The 18,766-nt window shown below is 38.1% G+C and overlaps 1 protein-coding gene across 2 annotated transcripts in view; it reads right to left on the bottom strand.

The window, feature by feature from the left end:
- The window catches only part of LOC150094024 (V-type proton ATPase catalytic subunit A), a 218,379-nt gene extending 204,758 nt beyond the window's left edge, over positions 1 to 13,621 (bottom strand). Inside the window, exon 1 of one of the 2 annotated variants that reach the window (XM_090413195.1) lies at positions 13,548 to 13,621. The gene's annotated coding sequence lies outside the window, so the exon portion shown is untranslated. Of the gene's footprint in view, positions 1 to 13,409; positions 13,433 to 13,547 lie in introns of those variants that run through there. The other variant, XM_090413197.1, reaches the window with a different exon arrangement.
- Between the last annotated feature and the right edge of the window lie 5,145 nt (positions 13,622 to 18,766).

Below are 18,766 nucleotides of genomic sequence, written 5' to 3'. Positions count from 1 at the left end.
TACTCATATATAAAAATATGACTTCGGCATTACTTCAACCTTAGTATCATCTCCGAGTCTGGCTCCCACTGACAAGACCTCAATAAAGGTCGAAACAAGTCTGGGTAGTGACCCTTCCCATAATGCATAGCATTATACATATCGTCGGGATATGTGTTTTGCATTATAGGATACTAAGGAAAGAGATGTGAAGTCATTAGCTTCTATATACGAGTTGCCTCAGTCCTGATTATATTTGAGGCACAAACTTTGTTTCGCTTACACTTGGATAAAGGATTAAACCAACTATATAATTTCAGGGATAGATACAGTGGTGCTGGGGTCGTGGTGTGGGGGAGGCATTATCCTTAATGGATGAACAAGCTACAAGTGCTGGCATAAGGGACTATAACTGGTGAATGCTATTGCAACAAAGTTCTTCAACGTCATGTTCAATTGTTTGGTGGTGCTGTAGGCAAAGAATTCATTTTTATGGATGACAATGTGACATCACATTGTAGACAAGCAGTGGGAGATACTTCTGGAGAGTGAGAATATTAACCAACCTTAGTAACTTTTTGCCAAAAACATATTGTAATTTAATTTGTATGAAATTTATAATATTCAACATTTACATTTTCACATACAGGTAAAAATGTTGTTTGTTCTTAGCTTTTGGACACCAGTGTATATGTAGTCTCTAGTCTTCAATGAAGCATTTTTATTTCTAATCCAGCTTTCGGATCCATAATTTAAAACTGGTTTATCCAGTCTTGTATAATGCTGGTTTTATGTTTAGGCTTTCCTTTATTCCAATATAAATTTATTCAGCTGATGGCCCACCAATACCAGCTACTGATAATTCTATTTCCATATTTAATTTGTATTCTTCATTAAAATTATGCTTTAACAGCTAAAATGTTTTACCTTTTATGCAAGATTCCTGATTCAGGATGCATCCTGAATTCCTTTCATAATCTATCTTTTTATTCATTTTTATACCAAATTTGTTAAAGCACTTATTCAATTTAGGTAAGGAATCTGCAGACTTATACTGGATTTATTGAAGAGTATAACATCATCTGTATAAAGTAGAGCTGAGATTATAATTATTATTGTCAACAGAATCAAGAGACTCATTGTGGGAGGTTCCACTACCATATACACAGCTCATCTTACCTTGACAAATGCATTCACTGTAACTGCACTCTCAGGCAATGTATTCCAATCATCCGCCACTCTCCATGCATAAAATCTACCCCTCATCCCATTGCTCATATCCACCTCATACAGCTTCCAGGGATAGCCTCTTCTCCCCCTTCCCCATCTCCAGATATTCTATGAAAAATCTCATCCACGTTAATCTGGTAATTATCCCTTACCAACTTATATGTCTCGATCATGTCCTTCTATCCACTAGGCTCTGTAATTTGCATTCTCTCAATATGTCCTCATATTAACCTAGTCAATCATCTTTGGACCCTTTGCAACCTCTCCAACATATCATTCTTTTGAAAACTTGACAACCAAATTTCTGCACAGTAATCCATCTACAGCCTGATCAAAGTCTTGTACAATGGAATAAAAATATCCTTACTTCTATATGTCACTGTTCTCTCCATTTTAGAAAAATGGATATTTTGCTAAAATGCCCATGAAATTTCAAGTCTCTATCCACCACAACCACCAAATCCTTCATCTGCTCCACCTCCTCCAAAATATCCCCACCAATCCTATACTGTGTATCCCCATCTTTGCTTCCCAAATTTTAAAACCTTACACTTCACACACATATACTCGGCCATTCAGACAGCCTATTTATGTCCTCTTGCAAAGTTACATCTACTCTACTTCTCATAACTCTCTCCAACTTTGCATCATCTGCAAACAACTGTATATCACCATTTAAGTCCTTTCCAATGTCATTTACATACAAATTAAACAACAATGGCTCCAAAACAGACTCTACTAGTGACTTTCTTCTTCTAGGACATCACTCCTCCAATACACAACCTGTTGATACCTATCAGACAACCAATCTCCAATCCAATCAATGCACTAATCTACTATCCAACCCATGTGTTCCAATTTAACTACTAGTTTGTTATGTGGTAATCTTCGAAAGCCTTTGCAAAATCTAAATATATTACTGTATATGCATTCCACTTGTCCAATGTATTTGTCACCTTGTTATAATAAGTAAGCAGATTGCAAAAACATGATCTTTCTTTCAGCAAACTCATGCTGTCCATTAAAGAGAATTCTACTGCTGTCCACCCGGTTCTGAATTTTGACCATAACTCCAGACAAAGCAGACTGGCCTATAATTCGAAGCATTAGTGATATCACCTCTTTTATGAAGCAGAACAATTTTGCCATCGTTTCATTCCTTTGAGACCTGGGCTAATCTAAGACTCATGTTGAAAATGAGTGTTAAAGGCATTGTTAACAGCCTGGAACATTCCCTCAAGATACACAGTGATATACCATCAAGTCCCATGGCCTCGTTGACATCGAGTTTACTCAATTCCTCATATACCTCCTGCTCACTCACCATCAGTGGTTCTTCCCCCTCTGCTCTCAAGTTCTGCATTATATTACAATCACAAGGATGGAATATTTTAATGAACTCCTCATTTACAACCTCTACAATATCCTGCTCAGTGTTTATCATTCTCCCATTATCACTGAACATCATCATCCTCCCATAATCATTCTTACTTCTACTGGCTACATATCGAAAAAACTTCCTAGGATTTCCCTTAGCATCATTTGTTAACTGCTGCTCACATCACACTTTTGCTATCCTTACTCAGTGAGTCACCTTCCTTGGTTGTTCTTTGTACTCCTCGTGTAACTGATTATCTCCACTCATCCTGTGCAGTCACAATGCCTTTTCTTTCAGACTGCATGCTTCACCTCTTCGGTCATCTATTTTACACCTACCTTATTTAATCTCCTGACCTTTGGAATACACTCAGTCATTGCCTCTGCCAGATAATTCCTGAGTAGAGACCAAGCAACATTGATTTCCTTCCCATGCAATTCCTCATTCTGATATTACTACAAGCTTCCATAATTGTTGGCCATAATTGCCCCACCTTATAGTTCTACATATAACTCTTTCTCATATAAGTTCTGATATGGCTGACAACCACCCAAGTGATCACTTCATAGTCACTTTCACCAACTGGAGGATGATGTGACCATTTACATCTTCTGATGAGACAATCAAATCCAAGATCCTCGATCCACGTGTGGCCTCTGTTACATACTTCTTAAGGTAATTATCCTGTAATAACTTAATAAATTCATTCTCTTTGGTTCCTGATGCTGCTTCTTCCAAGCTATATTACCATAATTGAAATTGCCCATAATGATTACCCTTTTCTTATTAGACAGACCAATTTGTCCAAACATTTTCTTCTCACTGCCTTCCACAATACCAGGTCTATAGCAACACCCTACTAAACATTTCATCCTGTCCACCTCCACTTCACACCATACTGCTTCAAAACCACTGCCAGTATTTTCTCCTGGCATTTCCACACTAGATGGACAACTCCTCTGCTAGCATCATTAACACTCCTCCTCCTCCCTTTTTTGCTCTCTTCGCAAAAGACTACATATCCCTCTATCTCTATTCCTGTCAGAATGTCATTCTCGTTCAACCATGTCTCACTTATACCAACAATTTTTGGGCAAATGAATTTCATTCCCCCTGTTTCAAATACTTCTAGCATTTGTAAACATACACACTAGCTCATTTCTGCTTCTGTAATCTTCTTCTTCTACTTCTGCAGCTTCTCCCACTTAAGTGGGGTCACTGTTTCTTATGAGTCTCCTCCACACCTTCCTGTCTTGGGCTGTCACCACATCCAAGTTCTTCATCTTCAAGTCCTCTTCTACCAGCTCGCTCCATCTCTTCTTTGGCCGCCCACGCTTCCGCCTTCCTTGCACATCCATCTGCATGACCCTTCTTCCCACATATTCGTCCTCCCTCCTCATCACATGACCAAACCATCTCAACCTTGCCTCCTGTATTTTCGCTCCTAAGTTCGTAACTTTCACTGTTCCCCTGACATAGTCATTTCTCAGATGATCCTTTCTTGCACACCCACACATCTACTCCTGAAACCATTCACCTACACTTTCATGTAGTGTTCCCCTGTCCACCCTGATCTCTCCCGTTTCCCTGCCAACTTTGTGTTCCTTCTCTCCACTCACTTCTCCATTCACAAACCTGCCTACCTTACTCTCCCACTCTTCCAGAATACCTCAGGTCTTATACTCACTTCAGTCATTCTCTCTTGTAGCAACAGTTTCTCCAAATGACTCTCACAAAATTCATTCAGATGTAGCCCTTCTCTTTCATACAGCTCTATCCCCCCCCTCAAATGTCATCCTCGTTCAACCATGTCTCACTTATACCAACAATTTTTGGGCAAATGAACTCTATCAACACTACAATGAAATTGTAGTGTTGATAGAGTTGATACAGTTCCACACATTCACAAAATGAAGTCCTTTCTCCTCATACAACCCTGCTGGCATACCATTCAAAACCTTCACTCACCTTCTCAACTCATCATCATACCTAGGCAACACTATGACTACCTTACCTACCACACTGTTATCTTTCACTCTCTGGAACAGCCTCATGACATCCCTGCTTTACATTTTTCTTGCTACCATTCAGATCATTGCTTCAACCACCCTGCTCATTCTACTTCCAAGAAAACAGACCTTGTGCACCTTTTCATTCACCACACCTCTCATCATCGAATCTCCACACATTACCACTTTCAAATCATTCCATATTCCTTTCAAATCTTTCGTCCCATTCTTCCTCACATTCCCATGCAAATCCATAATTCTCCTCAGCTCATTCCTCATACGTTTAATCCCTTGCTTAATCTTTGCCAATTCGGCTTTCAAAAAAAGAAAAAAAGAAGAAAAAAATCAGCTAATGCTTTTTATTCCTGTATAGGGAGTAAGCAAGGCAGTTTCAGCCCTATCTAACTTTTGGAGACCGAGTGAGCAGTTCAATCTCCACTGGTATCCAATCAGAGATAGCTGGCCCAAGGCACTAATTAAGCAGCATGCAGTGAAGAGACGGCTCAACAAGTGCCGCCATCTCGTGGTCCCTAACACAATACACTTATGTCTAAAATTGTGTAGGTTCTACTATCGAATTTCTTGAGCTTACAGAACAAAACCTGTGTTTCTGGGAGGAAAAACTTACTTGCCATTGCTAGAAATCAACTAACTCGGGAACCGGTCGAAGAAAGGCTTAGAAAAATTTCCTCTAATTGCTGAATAGATAAGAAACCAATTAATCTTCCTTCATGTGGCCTAGTGCAGTGGTGTGCAAATGCCACATCCACAAAAAAAATCATCAATCCCCAACTCCTATGCTACCTTAAAGGCATCTACCTAATAAATGACTGCCAGTATGGATTCCGTTTGGCAAATCTCAAGTTTGGTAAATCTCAAGTGGTTGCACTCGGTATCTCCAAAGCTTTTGACCGTGTCTGGCACAAAGGCTTACTAAGCAAACTACCATCGTTTGATCTGTCCCAGAACTTCTGTAGTTGGATTTCCAGCTTTCTGTTTGGATGCACACTGTGCGTGATGGTGCATGGTTCCCTATCCTCTCACCATTCAACTAATGCTGGGGTTCCACAACCCCAGCATTCTGTCCTCTCACCAACCCTCTTCCTGCTATATATCAATGACTTACTTCAGTTGACCTCCAATCCAATACACATCTTTGCAGACAACAGCACATTACACTCCTCCCTTTCATTTGATAAACCTTACCCTACACAACTCACCTCAACCACCACCACCCTCAATTCTGATCTCAAAGCCATCCTCCAATGGGGTTCAGATAACCTCATCCATTTCAATGCTAATAAAACCCAGTTCTGTCCTATTTCCCATAAAAGAGAACCTTTTTTTTTCCAGTATTCTTTTTAACAATACCCAAATTTTCAGACAGTTTGAGATTTCTCTTCTTGGAATTATCCTGACATCAAACCTCTCCTGGCATAAACACTTCACAACCATTGCATCCTCAGCTTCAAAAAAAAACTAGGATTTCTCTTTCACTCAAGATGTTACTTCACCCCTGAACAGCTATTAACATTATACAAATCACAAATCTGCCCAGCTATCAAATATTGCTCCCACATATGGGGTGGGGGGCCCCTAAAAGCTCCCTCAAAATGCTTGACTCAATACAGAGGAGAGCAATTAGACACATTAATGACCCATCTCTTACTAACTCATCCCTCCCACTTTTGCACAGACGTGTGGTTTCTGCAATATGTATATTCTACAAATATTTCCATGGGAAATACTCATCTGAAATAACATCAATAATTCCTCCCCTCAGTACTAAGCTCGTTGGAACATGTGCAGCTGCTGCTCAACATCCCTTCACACCTAGAAACAAACAGGACAAGTTTCTTTTCCTCCTCCTCCTTCATCCCTGCAACTGAAGTATTGTGGAACAGTCTCCCTCCAGTTATGTTTATAGAGACTATCATTATTAGTTATCATTCCATTGTATAAGACTCTGAGCAGACCACACTTTGACTATTGTTCTCAGATCTGGTCCCCAGGATTTGAAGGGAATTAACTGTGGAAAGAGTACAGAGGCAGATAACAAAGATGGTTTCAGGACTGCACAATATCAGTTATGAGGATTGGCTGAGGGAATGTGAACTGCAGAGTTTGGTGGATAGAAGAAGGAAAAGGATATGATCAAGACTTTTAAACTGCTGAGAGGCAGGCAGTTCCAGGGTGGACATTGCGGAGTTCTTTCGCTTGCTGGAACAGCAGGAAGGAGCGATGACAAGAGGTCATTCATGGAAGTTACGAAAGGAAGCTGTGAGTAAGAGGGTGAGGAGTGGTTTCTTTGCGTAGAGAGCGGTTGAGCCATGGAATGCATTGCCTGAGAGTGGTGAGAGGAAGAACAGTCAATGAGTTCAAGGAGTGGTATGATGGACTTTGTGTTTCCTAAAAAGGACCTCCCATGATGAGTCTCTTGACTCCATTGAGGCTTAAATAATAATATAGTGGGTACTATGAAAATTCTACTCCAGTCATCTGGAATTTGATCATATGGTTTGAATTATGAAGTGCAGTCACTGTAACACTTTTATACCTCTCTATCTGAACATTTCCAACTTTCTACAGCTCAGGTTTTTTTGCTAATATATGTAACAGTTCCATGTGATATCCTCAAATGCCTTTCCAAGTCCAGCAGAATCATCGTGTAGTAATTTCCTTCATAAAACAAATGTTACTTTATTAAAGCGAGTGAGTGAGTATATTGCTTAGGCAGTACCCTTATAGGCAGTATAGTATCATATATAGAAACAGTGGATATGAAAGATACAACTTTATTTCAAAGTCAAATAAATGTAGAAACTTTGGAAGTTTCCTTTCTTTTAGGCTTACACAGTGATCCAAATACATTTTGGAAAATTATGGAGACAACTACCATACAATCCCTATATGTAAGAAAGAACACATAAGACACATTAAATATAACCATTTTGGTGAAGCAGGCCTCTCAGATCATGCTCTGAACGCCTTACACCAAATCAACTGGAAAAGTACCTGCTCTTCACACCATACAAAAAAATGGTATGAAAGAAAATTTAAGGAAACCTGCAAAATTCAAATATCAACAATAATGGTGGCATGAAAATTCCAAGAATCTGGAATGCACACATTCAGCCTACTTAATATTTAGTATTCAGCATACTTGAGGACTCCAGGCAATCTTCAGCTAGTATTAGAAACTATCCCATACCAACTGGTTGGAATGTATATGAATAATCATGGTGTTTGTATGTATAATCTTTATATATGTATATATATATATAATTAAATGCATATGTATAATATATATAATATGTATAAGGTTTATATGTAGAATCATATATATATATATATATATATATATATATAGACTTGACCTGCTGTGGGACCTGTTCATGAAAGTTTGCCAACAGGAAAATATACCCGAGAAATGGAGTGAGAGTACTCTTGTCCCCATCTACGAGGATAAAGGGGATGCACAAAATTGTAAAAATTACAGAGGAATAAAGTTGATGTCCCACACAATGAAAATCCTAGAAAGGGTTCTTGATGGAAGATTGAGGAAGAGATGGAGGTTGCAAAGGAACAATTTGGCTTCATGCCTGGTAGATCAACAACAGATGCTATCTTTGGGTTACTGCAGATGATGGAAAAGTTTCAAGAGAAACAATGGGAGCTACATCTGGCATTTATGGAGAAAAGATATGATAAAGTGCCAAGGCAAGAAGTCTGGAGGTGTCTGAGGGAGAAGAAGGTTCCAGAGAAATATGTCAGATTGGTGCAGGAGATGTACAGAAATGTGAAGACAAGTGTTCGGACCTGTCTGGGACAGACAGAAAGTTTTCAAGTAACAGTTGGCTTGCATCAAGGGTCAGCATTAAGTCCGTTTCTGTTTAACATTGTGATGGAGGTGGTGACGGAGGAGGTGAGAGAAGATGCACCTTGGACAATGTTGTATGCAGATGACATCTTGCTGTGTGCAGATTCAAGAGAAGAAGCAGGAACTAAACTGGAAAGATGGAGAAAAGTAATGGAAGAGAGAGGTATGAGACTGGGCAGAAGTAAGACAGAGTATATGTGTTGCACAGTGAGCAGCAGCCAGGAGTGTTATGTGATAAGAGGGTGCCGATCAATCTGAAAGGCAAAATCTATACGACAGTAGTGAGGCCAGCTATGACGTATGCTATAGAAACTCTGGCCCTAAGGAAAAATAACATCATCAGGATGGAAGTAGCAGAGATGAGAATGCTTAGGTGGATGTGAGTGTACTCTTGTCCCCATCTACGAGGATAAAGGGGATGCACAAGATTGTAAAAATTACAGAGGAATAAAGTTGATGTCCCACACAATGAAAATCCTAGAAAGGGTTCTTGATGGAAGATTGAGGAAGAGATGGAGGTTGCAAAGGAACAATTTGGCTTCATGCCTGGTAGATCAACAACAGATGCTAACTTTGGGTTACTGCAGATGATGGAAAAGTTTCAAGAGAAACAATGGGAGCTACATCTGGCATTTATGGAGAAAAGATATGATAAAGTGCCAAGGCAAGAAGTCTGGAGGTGTCTGAGGGAGAAGAAGGTTCCAGAGAAATATGTCAGATTGGTGCAGGAGATGTACAGAAATGTGAAGACAAGTGTTCGGACCTGTCTGGGACAGACAGAAAGTTTTCAAGTAACAGTTGGCTTGCATCAAGGGTCAGCATTAAGTCCGTTTCTGTTTAACATTGTGATGGAGGTGGTGACGGAGGAGGTGAGAGAAGATGCACCTTGGACAATGTTGTATGCAGATGACATCTTGCTGTGTGCAGATTCAAGAGAAGAAGCAGGAACTAAACTGGAAAGATGGAGAAAAGTAATGGAAGAGAGAGGTATGAGACTGGGCAGAAGTAAGACAGAGTATATGTGTTGCACAGTGAGCAGCAGCCAGGAGTGTTATGTGATAAGAGGGTGCCGATCAATCTGAAAGGCAAAATCTATACGACAGTAGTGAGGCCAGCTATGACGTATGCTATAGAAACTCTGGCCCTAAGGAAAAATAACATCATCAGGATGGAAGTAGCAGAGATGAGAATGCTTAGGTGGATGTGCAGTGTGACCAGAAAGGATCGTCTGAGAAATGACTATGTGAGGGCAACAGTGAAAGTTACGAACTTAGGAGCGAAGATACAGGAGACAAGGTTGCAATGATTTGGTCATGTGATGAGGAGGGAGGACGAATATGTGGGAAGAAGGGTCATGCAGATGGATGTGCAAGGAAGGAGGAAGCGTGGGCAGCCAAAGAAGAGATGGAGGGAGCTGGTAGAAGAGGACTTGAGGATGAAGAACTTGGATGTAGTGACAGCCCAAGACAAAAGGATGTGGAGCAGATTCATCATCAACAGTGACCCCACTTAAGTGGGAGAAACTGCAGAAGAAGATATATATATATATATATAATACATAGACTTGTTGTTGCTCCCAATGTAATTTTACAACCAATAGATAATATTAATAATAGGACTCTAGTGATGTATCCAATATCATTAATGTAATTACACAATGATGGACCAAATACTCTAGCCTAATAATACACTGCTGATCATCTGCTTTCTCCTTAATTCTGCTCTTTCATACATCTCACATTGATATGTCTGTCAGCCAACCCCCTCCTATCCCAGTCTCCAGCTTACATCCTTCTCACTTGCTCCAGTTTCTCTTAACAGATTACCATGCAATATTGTATTGATTACCTTTGCATAGTCCAACAAAATTACAGTATGGCCATTGTTTCTCTCATCAAACTTGACTGCCACTATTTTAGAAAGAGTTTTAGGAAGTTCGCCTTAGTCAACTGCTAAGGCGAACTTCCTCTTCACAATGCTACTCCCAGTGGAGTACCATACTCCTATCTACCCAATCTTAAATTCTGGCCTTGACAAACTTTTCCAAAACCTTAACCACCATTTCTGAGATACTTATTGGAAGGGTCCAGAAATATGATTTAAATCTACTAGCCACAGAAAAATCTTACTAGCCCAAGGAATCTCAGTCTACCTTATATATTGTTATAGATGATATTTAAAAAAATTTTAATGTTATGTTGACAAACCAAAGTAATAGATTCTTTAATTCTCACTATACATCAACACAATTATACAGAAATATGCTTTCATTTAATGTAGGTTTAAAACATACTCCACATCACAGCTCATCACAACTCAGTTTGTGCTTTCTTTTGGTTACTGTTCATAATGAAAGGTGAATTTATATAAATTATCCATGAAGAATAATTTAACAGGAAAAATATATAACAAAATTCATGAAAACATAATGGGTAGCACTCAACGTAAAGCCAAACTAACTTTTCACAATGCATTCAGTCGCATGATTTGGTATTTGAGTTGTCTTTGAATATAATTGTATTTTTTAAATGACAGTATTAAAAATAATCTGCATTATGTAAAATTTTCAAGCATTTAATTACATTAAGCTAATTCATGTTGTAAGCTGTGATAAAAAGTTTAATACAAGACCATATTATAATTATAATGCACACTTACTTCAGGGTTTAAGATGTTGGAAGAATAAGATGTATAGGTGCACTCCAATATATAATTACATTGTGCCTGTATTTAATGACATTCATCTTAATTTTTCCATTTATAATTACCAGTTCATTTTAATTATATTGTCTGAAAAGTATAATGATTTTAAAAATATATATATAGTCTATTAAATGTGTTGTGTATACATGCAGGATTAACACTGAATGAAATGAATGCATTCATTTGATTAAAAGTTTCCTGAAAATGACAGCTGTAATTTAATTTAAATGCATATATGATATGAAAACTTACTTGTTTTGTAAAATTTATTTTCTCGTATGCTCGAAGTGTGCCAGGTTTATTATTTTTAGGTAACGAGCCATAACTATAATACATAATTGCAGGTCATTTTTCTCGTTTCATGACTCAAATGAAAACGGAAAGCGCAATGCTGAAGCATGCATGGAGTGAAAAGAATGCGATAATGTTCGAATTAAGGATTTCAGATGCAGAAGTTTTATTTCCAACTCTTTGGAAATTAAACTGCTTTAATAAATCATCATCGTCACTTGTAATCAAATAATCGAAGTGAATGAGATGATTCTTAAAATGACAAAAAGTGTAAATTATGTGTAAAGAAAATAACATATTCTGAATGCATTCAGAAGAAGGCTGAAAATTCACTCGCCACTTGTCTTTGATAAGTGGATTTCTGGAGCCCTGCTTACTGGTATAATTTGCAACTTGTCTTAAATTCTCCCTTTATGTAATGGAACTATCTTATCCTCCTTTTGCTCTCTTGGAGCCCTGCCAGTTCCAGGACTTAAGCAGCCTAATCAGTGACATTGCTAATTCTCTCACATGTTCTTATAATTCAGTCATAATATTTTAAGCATCTCCAATTCATCTATCTTTATTCTCACATCCATGCCTGTCATATTTAGTGCTATTCACAGCACAGTTGGAAGGATGATAGGATATGCTGTTCACTGGAATGACCCGAGTTTAACTTGTCACAATAAGAACAATTATCTCATTGTGACAACAGGCGAGTTAGCTGTTCTCATACAGAATCAGTGAGTTTCTCTTCCCTGAAAACTTAAGTTTTTTTGTTTTTTTTTCTGTCCCACATAACAGATAAATTACCAAAAGAAAACATGCATATGTGACAAAAATACTACAGAATATGACAAAAATACTATGTGATGGGTAGTAGATGGATAGGTGGTAAATCATGTAATGCTATGCTGTGTATAGTAGCCTTCTGGATTAAGTACTGGGACTCGATGGATGTTATGTAATAATGAATGTCACTGCATTATCTAAACCCAGATGATACAACTTCACAAAGTAATCACTTAGTAATTTAACTACATACACATTTACAATGAGAGAACTCTGAAATTTCGTTTGGCATACTCTTCTAATTTCATGTTCTGATTTTGCCTTCCTTATCATGAACAGTACACCATCTTGCCTTTGCTTTGTACTGTTCATGAGTTACTTCTCACATTTCATCTCCCTCCCCCCCCCCACAAGATCTTTATTTACAAGTCGCACTTAACAACAATGCTATTCATCCATCCTAAGCTTCGGTATGCAATCTGATACTTCTTTCTTCAAGCATCCCTTGACCATGTGCTAACATCCTTCTATTGCAGGCTCCTATGCTCACTGAAATAATTTGCCAACACATACCATTTACATACATTTTGCACCCCCAAGCCTATGGCATCAACCGACTATATATGTCGCCTTGTTGACCTGTATCTCACTCTAGAAAGTTTCAAATTCACTGTCTCCAACCATCATCAATACTTCTACATGATTTCTCCGAAAACAAAATTTCTTACGCTATCGACTATATCAGCTTCTCTCAAGCAAGTCTCACCAATGCCATAAATTTCTTACCTTTATTACCGGTTTCAACAAAGAGTTCTGTCAATTAATAACATATGTGGGTCCTGTAAGTCCTATTACTCGCTTAATTACGCGATTTTTCTATAATTCGATACGCCAATGGTATAAACACTGTTCAGTATAAAAAAAATTAAAGCAAACATAAAACAGAAATAAAAATTTGTAAACCAATAGTAAATGAAATGCTAAAATCTCTGTAAAAACGTTATTTAAAACTGAATTATCTACGTCAAGAGAGACTACTACTAAACGTTATCAATACTGCTAAAGTTATATACACGAGTTGCATGCGATCTGAGAGTTTACGCCTCAGAATGTTGACAGATCTTGAAGGCGTACATAGCCGGTCAACAAGAAATAGATATACCACCTGTAGTAAACTTAATTTTTTCCAAAAAGCACTTCCTATTAAGATATATGTAATGAAAACACAAACCGATTATAGGTTTTCCATACAATTCACTTAAAACCAGATCATTATAATAAACTTCAAATACGTTAAACTCACCACGCTAGAGAAGACAACCTACAATCATGTGATACCTTTACTCACACTATAGTTTTCTAGAAGGCGCTTTAAAAATATTTCTTTCGCAAAGCAAAATGTTAAATTAAAAGGAGGACAATGATCGAGGACTACAGGAATCCGAATCGAACTTCCGTAACTTTCAAAGTTGAATTTTATCCAACTCTTATTAGACAAATTTTCCATTTCGTAATGGGCTCCATCGTTAATTGAAAGAAGCGTAATGATCAAGAACTACAGAATTCCGAATCCAAGCTGCTGTAACTTTTAAAATTGAATTTCATCATTCCATTACTCATGTTAGACAAAGTTTCCAAATTTGAAGTATTAAATCTAATTAATATTAGAAAAAGGATAATTTGAACATAGCGAAAACCGGAGAAAAAAGTCATTTTCTTCTCCTTGATCGAAAACGACCTTACAGATTTCACTATTCAATCGATTATTTATGCTTTCCTGAAAACTGTACTAAGGCCTGTGTAGCTCAGTGGAAGTAACGCTTGCGTCCTCTGCGCTTGGCCGCTCTAAGTTAGACCTAGGTCTAGTCGCCGACTAGAGGAACTTTTCTAAGAATATCTTCGTCCGGTTCCCGAGTTAGTCGATCTCTGGCACGGGCAAGTGGGTTTTTCCTCCCGGAAAGTCGGGTTTTTCGTCCAGTAAACTCAAGAAAAACGACCGTAGTACCCACATTATTTCAGACAATAACATATTGTTAGGGCTAGGCACCAAGATATGACAGCACTTGTTTGCTGGTCTCTTCATCAGTAGCCGCCTATAATTAGTGATAGACATGAGCCAGTTATCTCTGATTGGCTACTGGGGGGGGGGGGGGATTGAACTGCCCACTCGGTCCCGCATTTCACGGTCGATTAAATCGACCGTGAAATGCGGTGATTAATACCCTTGGAGGGTAATGGATGGCAATGCTGTAGCCAATGAAGTTTTAACTGAGGTTCGGCTATTGCTGTTACCCTCCTGCCTTGATCAGAGCTTTAATAACTGCTTTGCCCCTTTAAGCAAGTCCTTATAAGGATAAGGACTATTAGGGAACGAGAAGCGTTAGCTGATTTATTTATTTTATTTTATTTTATTTTTTGAAAACTGTACCTCAATCCACTCAAATGAAGGAAAAGAGAGTTGGAGATCAGGTTGCTTTTTTTATGCCCATTACACTATGAAAAGTTATAAGCTTATAATACGTTAATACCGTAGTGTGGTAAGAGTTGGATAATCCGAAATATCTGCTCTAAGACCCAGCAGGAACTTTTTCAAGTTACTTCTACTGCAATAAGCTACCACCCTAGGCTTTCAGAAATATCCATTCCTACAATGAAATCAGAACTCTCCTCCTTTTCCTTAGAAAATAGACACTATCCACTCGGTTACCTGCATATTAGAATGCAAAAGACACTGGTCCACTTGTTGGTTGTAGTGCGGAAATTAGTCATTGTGTCAAACAGGCTAGCACCTCAACAGGCCACAATATCCATCCCACCACTTTCGATCAAATCTGGAATAGACCTGTTTCGTAAGATCCGAGAATTTTCGCAAAGTCAGCTAAAATTAAACTCATGACGAGTTAGAGGAAGATGACGGGCAAGAGTTAGGGTTATTTTCAATTATGGCAGAATCAACTAAGGCTGTGAAGTAAATTAATTATATCTTTTTATTGGTGTGTGTTTTTGTGGGCGATTACTTATTTTCCGATATGAAAAATACGGGTTTCCCGAAGAGAGGTGGGAAAAAACGTCTCTGTATGAATGGTTAACGATTCTTTTTGTTTTAGACAGGATTTGAACCCATGTCTTACTGTCTGGCATCATTTACAATGCATCAAAGTTAGCAAGTGGATAAAAGAGAGAAGATTGCTTCTAGATATAACTGTGGAAAAGGTATCAGACCTGAAACAGAACAGCTGTGAGAAAGTTGGAGAGAGAGTCTGAGAAATGAGCCATCTATTAACTGTATTTTCCTCTCTTCTGGATTGTATCAAGCAGTCAAATAGAGGGTTGTGATTTTGGCCTAGATCTGAATATTGTCAAAGAAAAAGACAGATAACTTAAATATCTGTAAGAGATCGAACTGGACTCCTCTGGTAACATTAAAGTTAATGAGGTTTTCCTCATCCCACAAAAGACAGTCAATGTGATCAGACTAATGCATTCATCTTATATCTTGAATCGATTTAAGAATCATCCCAGAATATAATTTCAGGTCAGTAAGAGAAGATCATTTATGTACATGAAGAAGGACAATAGCAAAACTGCAGTACTGCTGAGTTGGTGGGAAAATATAAAGAGAGGAAGCCATCCAATATGCTATGTAGTAAATGGCAGAAAAAAAAGAAAAAAAATGGACAGGGAAACTAGGTTTGCATAGTCCATTGTCGGTTAAGCTGGATAATTAGGCCTCGAAGCTGTAACCAATCAAATGCCAAGATTAAGCTTTTGAGTTTCTTCAAACCTTAATGTGTCCAAAATGAAATTTTGACAAATAAAGGCGATATGATTCGATGATTTGAAATATGTGATTTGATTCAATGATAAAAGAAATTAATGATAAAGTGATGAAAGCATGTTTTCCAGGTACAAAGATAAAATATGTCAGTGAAGCTTTAAGTTTGTAGAAGAAAGAAGAGAACGAGTAAATTGTTTTAGAAAGCAGAAATGATTTGAAAGGTGTGAAATATACAATGAGAGAAGATGTGAAGGAGTTGTTAGAAGAAGCAAACATGAAGAGTAAGAAAGTAAACATTATTAATCTGCTGCCTCGGTATGATAGCAGAGAATTGAGACCGGCCATGATTGCCAATGACTCAATGAGAAGATTGTGCATGAGGAATAGTGTGCAATTTATAGATGTATGGATTTAATATGATGGACATAAGGACCTGTATATTCCTGATGGCCTGCACTTAAATAGTTTTGGAGTTAGATGCTTGGAGAAAGTGTTGTTCAGTTAAAGATTGGAAGTGCAAAACCAGTGAAACTAGAGATATTAGGGAGAAAAGCAATGAAACATGTGTCTAGTGACCTTTGGTATAAATGAGTGTGAGTGCAGGAATGACTGTGTGGAAATAGGCACCCCTGGGACAAATAAGTAGGAGTGCAGAAATGATTGTGAAGGGCTGGCTGCAGTTTCCCATGTTTCGAATCGAATGGGCAGAAAATGAAATTATGTCTGCCCAATGGGATGTTGAAATGCATGTACGCGAATGTCCGAAGTATCAGAAATAAAGGAGAGGAGTTTTTAGCTTTGGGCAGCTGAACTTTGCCGAAATGATAGCTGAAGAACTGCAACCAAAAAAAATAGAAGTTAAAGAAGATTGTAGATATGATGGAAATGGTTTATTCGAGGCTGTATGGTGTGTGATAGAGGCCAATAATAGAAACTATATTGCTGATGGCAGGAAAGCACCGAGTAAAGTATTCTTTCAATAATCATTCTTTCTCTTATTTGTTACATAGCGAAAAAAACTCATGCGAATTTATTTTGGCCAGTTTAACTAATTTTTTCACCAAATCTGATTTAGCCTTCCTTACCATTCACTCAGCTTATCCTTCTGACTCTGGGTATGTACTCTGACACTGCCTTGCTCAAACAATATTTGATCATTTCCCATACACTAATGACATTCCTTCCATGTTGTGTATTATCCCATGGCACTCCTCCAAGTCACCACCTAAGTTTGTCATAATCGCCAGCTTTGCAGTTCCGCATAACCTTTTCTTGATTGAAATTTCAACATGTCAACGTCCTCCCACGTCAAGACTGTGTGGTCACATTTCCTGATGGAGTACTGTTACTACTGCGGTTATAAATATATCTTCTGATGCTATTACCAGATTCAACACTCTTAAACCCCTGATCCCTTCCATCACGTGCTGTTTCAGGTAAGTATCCCTTATTAACTGTATAAATTCCATTTCTATTTTGCCACATGCTCTTTCTTCCTTCCAATCTATATCACCATATACTCATCAAGCCTCCCATGATAATTGCTTGATCTGCACACATTGTGCTGACTCATGCTTGTTGTCCATATCTTCTTTTGGACCCCCCCCAGGTATAAAGCCGCAACAAACAATATAGTTTGTCCTATTAGCCTCGATCTCACACCATACAGCCAATAAACCATTTACATCAGATCTACAATCTTCCTCTACTTCTATTTTTTTTTCGGTTGAAGTTATTCTTTATCATTAATACTACCCATCCTCCTGTCCTATTTCTTTACAGGAGCAGGAGAAAAAGTTAAGTTACTAAGAGTGATCCCCTTTGCAAGGCTATATCATCCACATAGTGAATTTGCAGTTACTGAGGTGATAGAGTGATGTGAGCATTGAGATAGATGAACTAGTGGTACTCAGTATATTGAAAAATATCAATGTGAATACTGCAGTGGGCCTAGACGGTATGTCAGCTCGTGTGCTATCGGAATGTGCAACTGAACTGACAGTGCCTCTGATCAAGTTATTTAATCTAAATCTCTCAACTCTGGCAAGATTCCAATAGGGTGGAAAGAGGGTAAGATAGGTCTATTACATAAAGGTGTCTCGAAGACAGAAGTAGCGAATTACAGTGCACTTAGTGTCTCTGGAGTGGTGATTTTGGTTAAAAGTAAAATTAAAGAATTGGTGGATAGCAATATGATACTCTATAGGGGAAGCATGGTTTTGTAAAAGGTAAGTTCTGCCTCAGTAATTTTTTCACATTTTACAATAAGGTGACAGCAGGATTGGATAAAGGAAATGGCTACACCATGATACTGCTGGATTTATAGAATACCGCATTGAAAACTATTACATAAGTTGGAGCAAATGGAAATGGATATGAGGCGGTGTCATAGATAGTGGAGGTGGCTAATGGAAAGAATCAGAGGGTAATATATTGTGGAGTAGAATTCAAGCGAATGAGAGTAACTAATGAAGTGTCCCAGGGCTCTGTATTAGGATCACTGCTCTTTAATTTGTATATTAATGATATAGCCGAAGATCTGAAGGTGGATACTCAGTTGTTAACTGATGATGCAAAACCAGGGAGAGCAATAGTTGACAAGGTGATGCAGATTTCATACAGGATGATTTAAATAAATTGGCAGTGTTTACAAAAGACAATGGTTGTGAATTCAATATTGTAAAATGTAAGGCAGTGCACTTTAGGATGAAAAGATTATATAGTAGTTTATCCACAGTTGGGAG

This window comes from Typopeltis vanoorti, chromosome 23, assembly GCF_054136105.1.
Source record: "Typopeltis vanoorti isolate ZY-2024b chromosome 23, IOZ_Tvanoo_1.0, whole genome shotgun sequence".
NCBI lineage: Eukaryota > Metazoa > Arthropoda > Arachnida > Uropygi > Thelyphonidae > Typopeltis > Typopeltis vanoorti.
The sequence above is the reverse complement of the archived record's forward strand: the minus strand, read 5'-3'. Positions and strand labels throughout refer to the sequence as shown.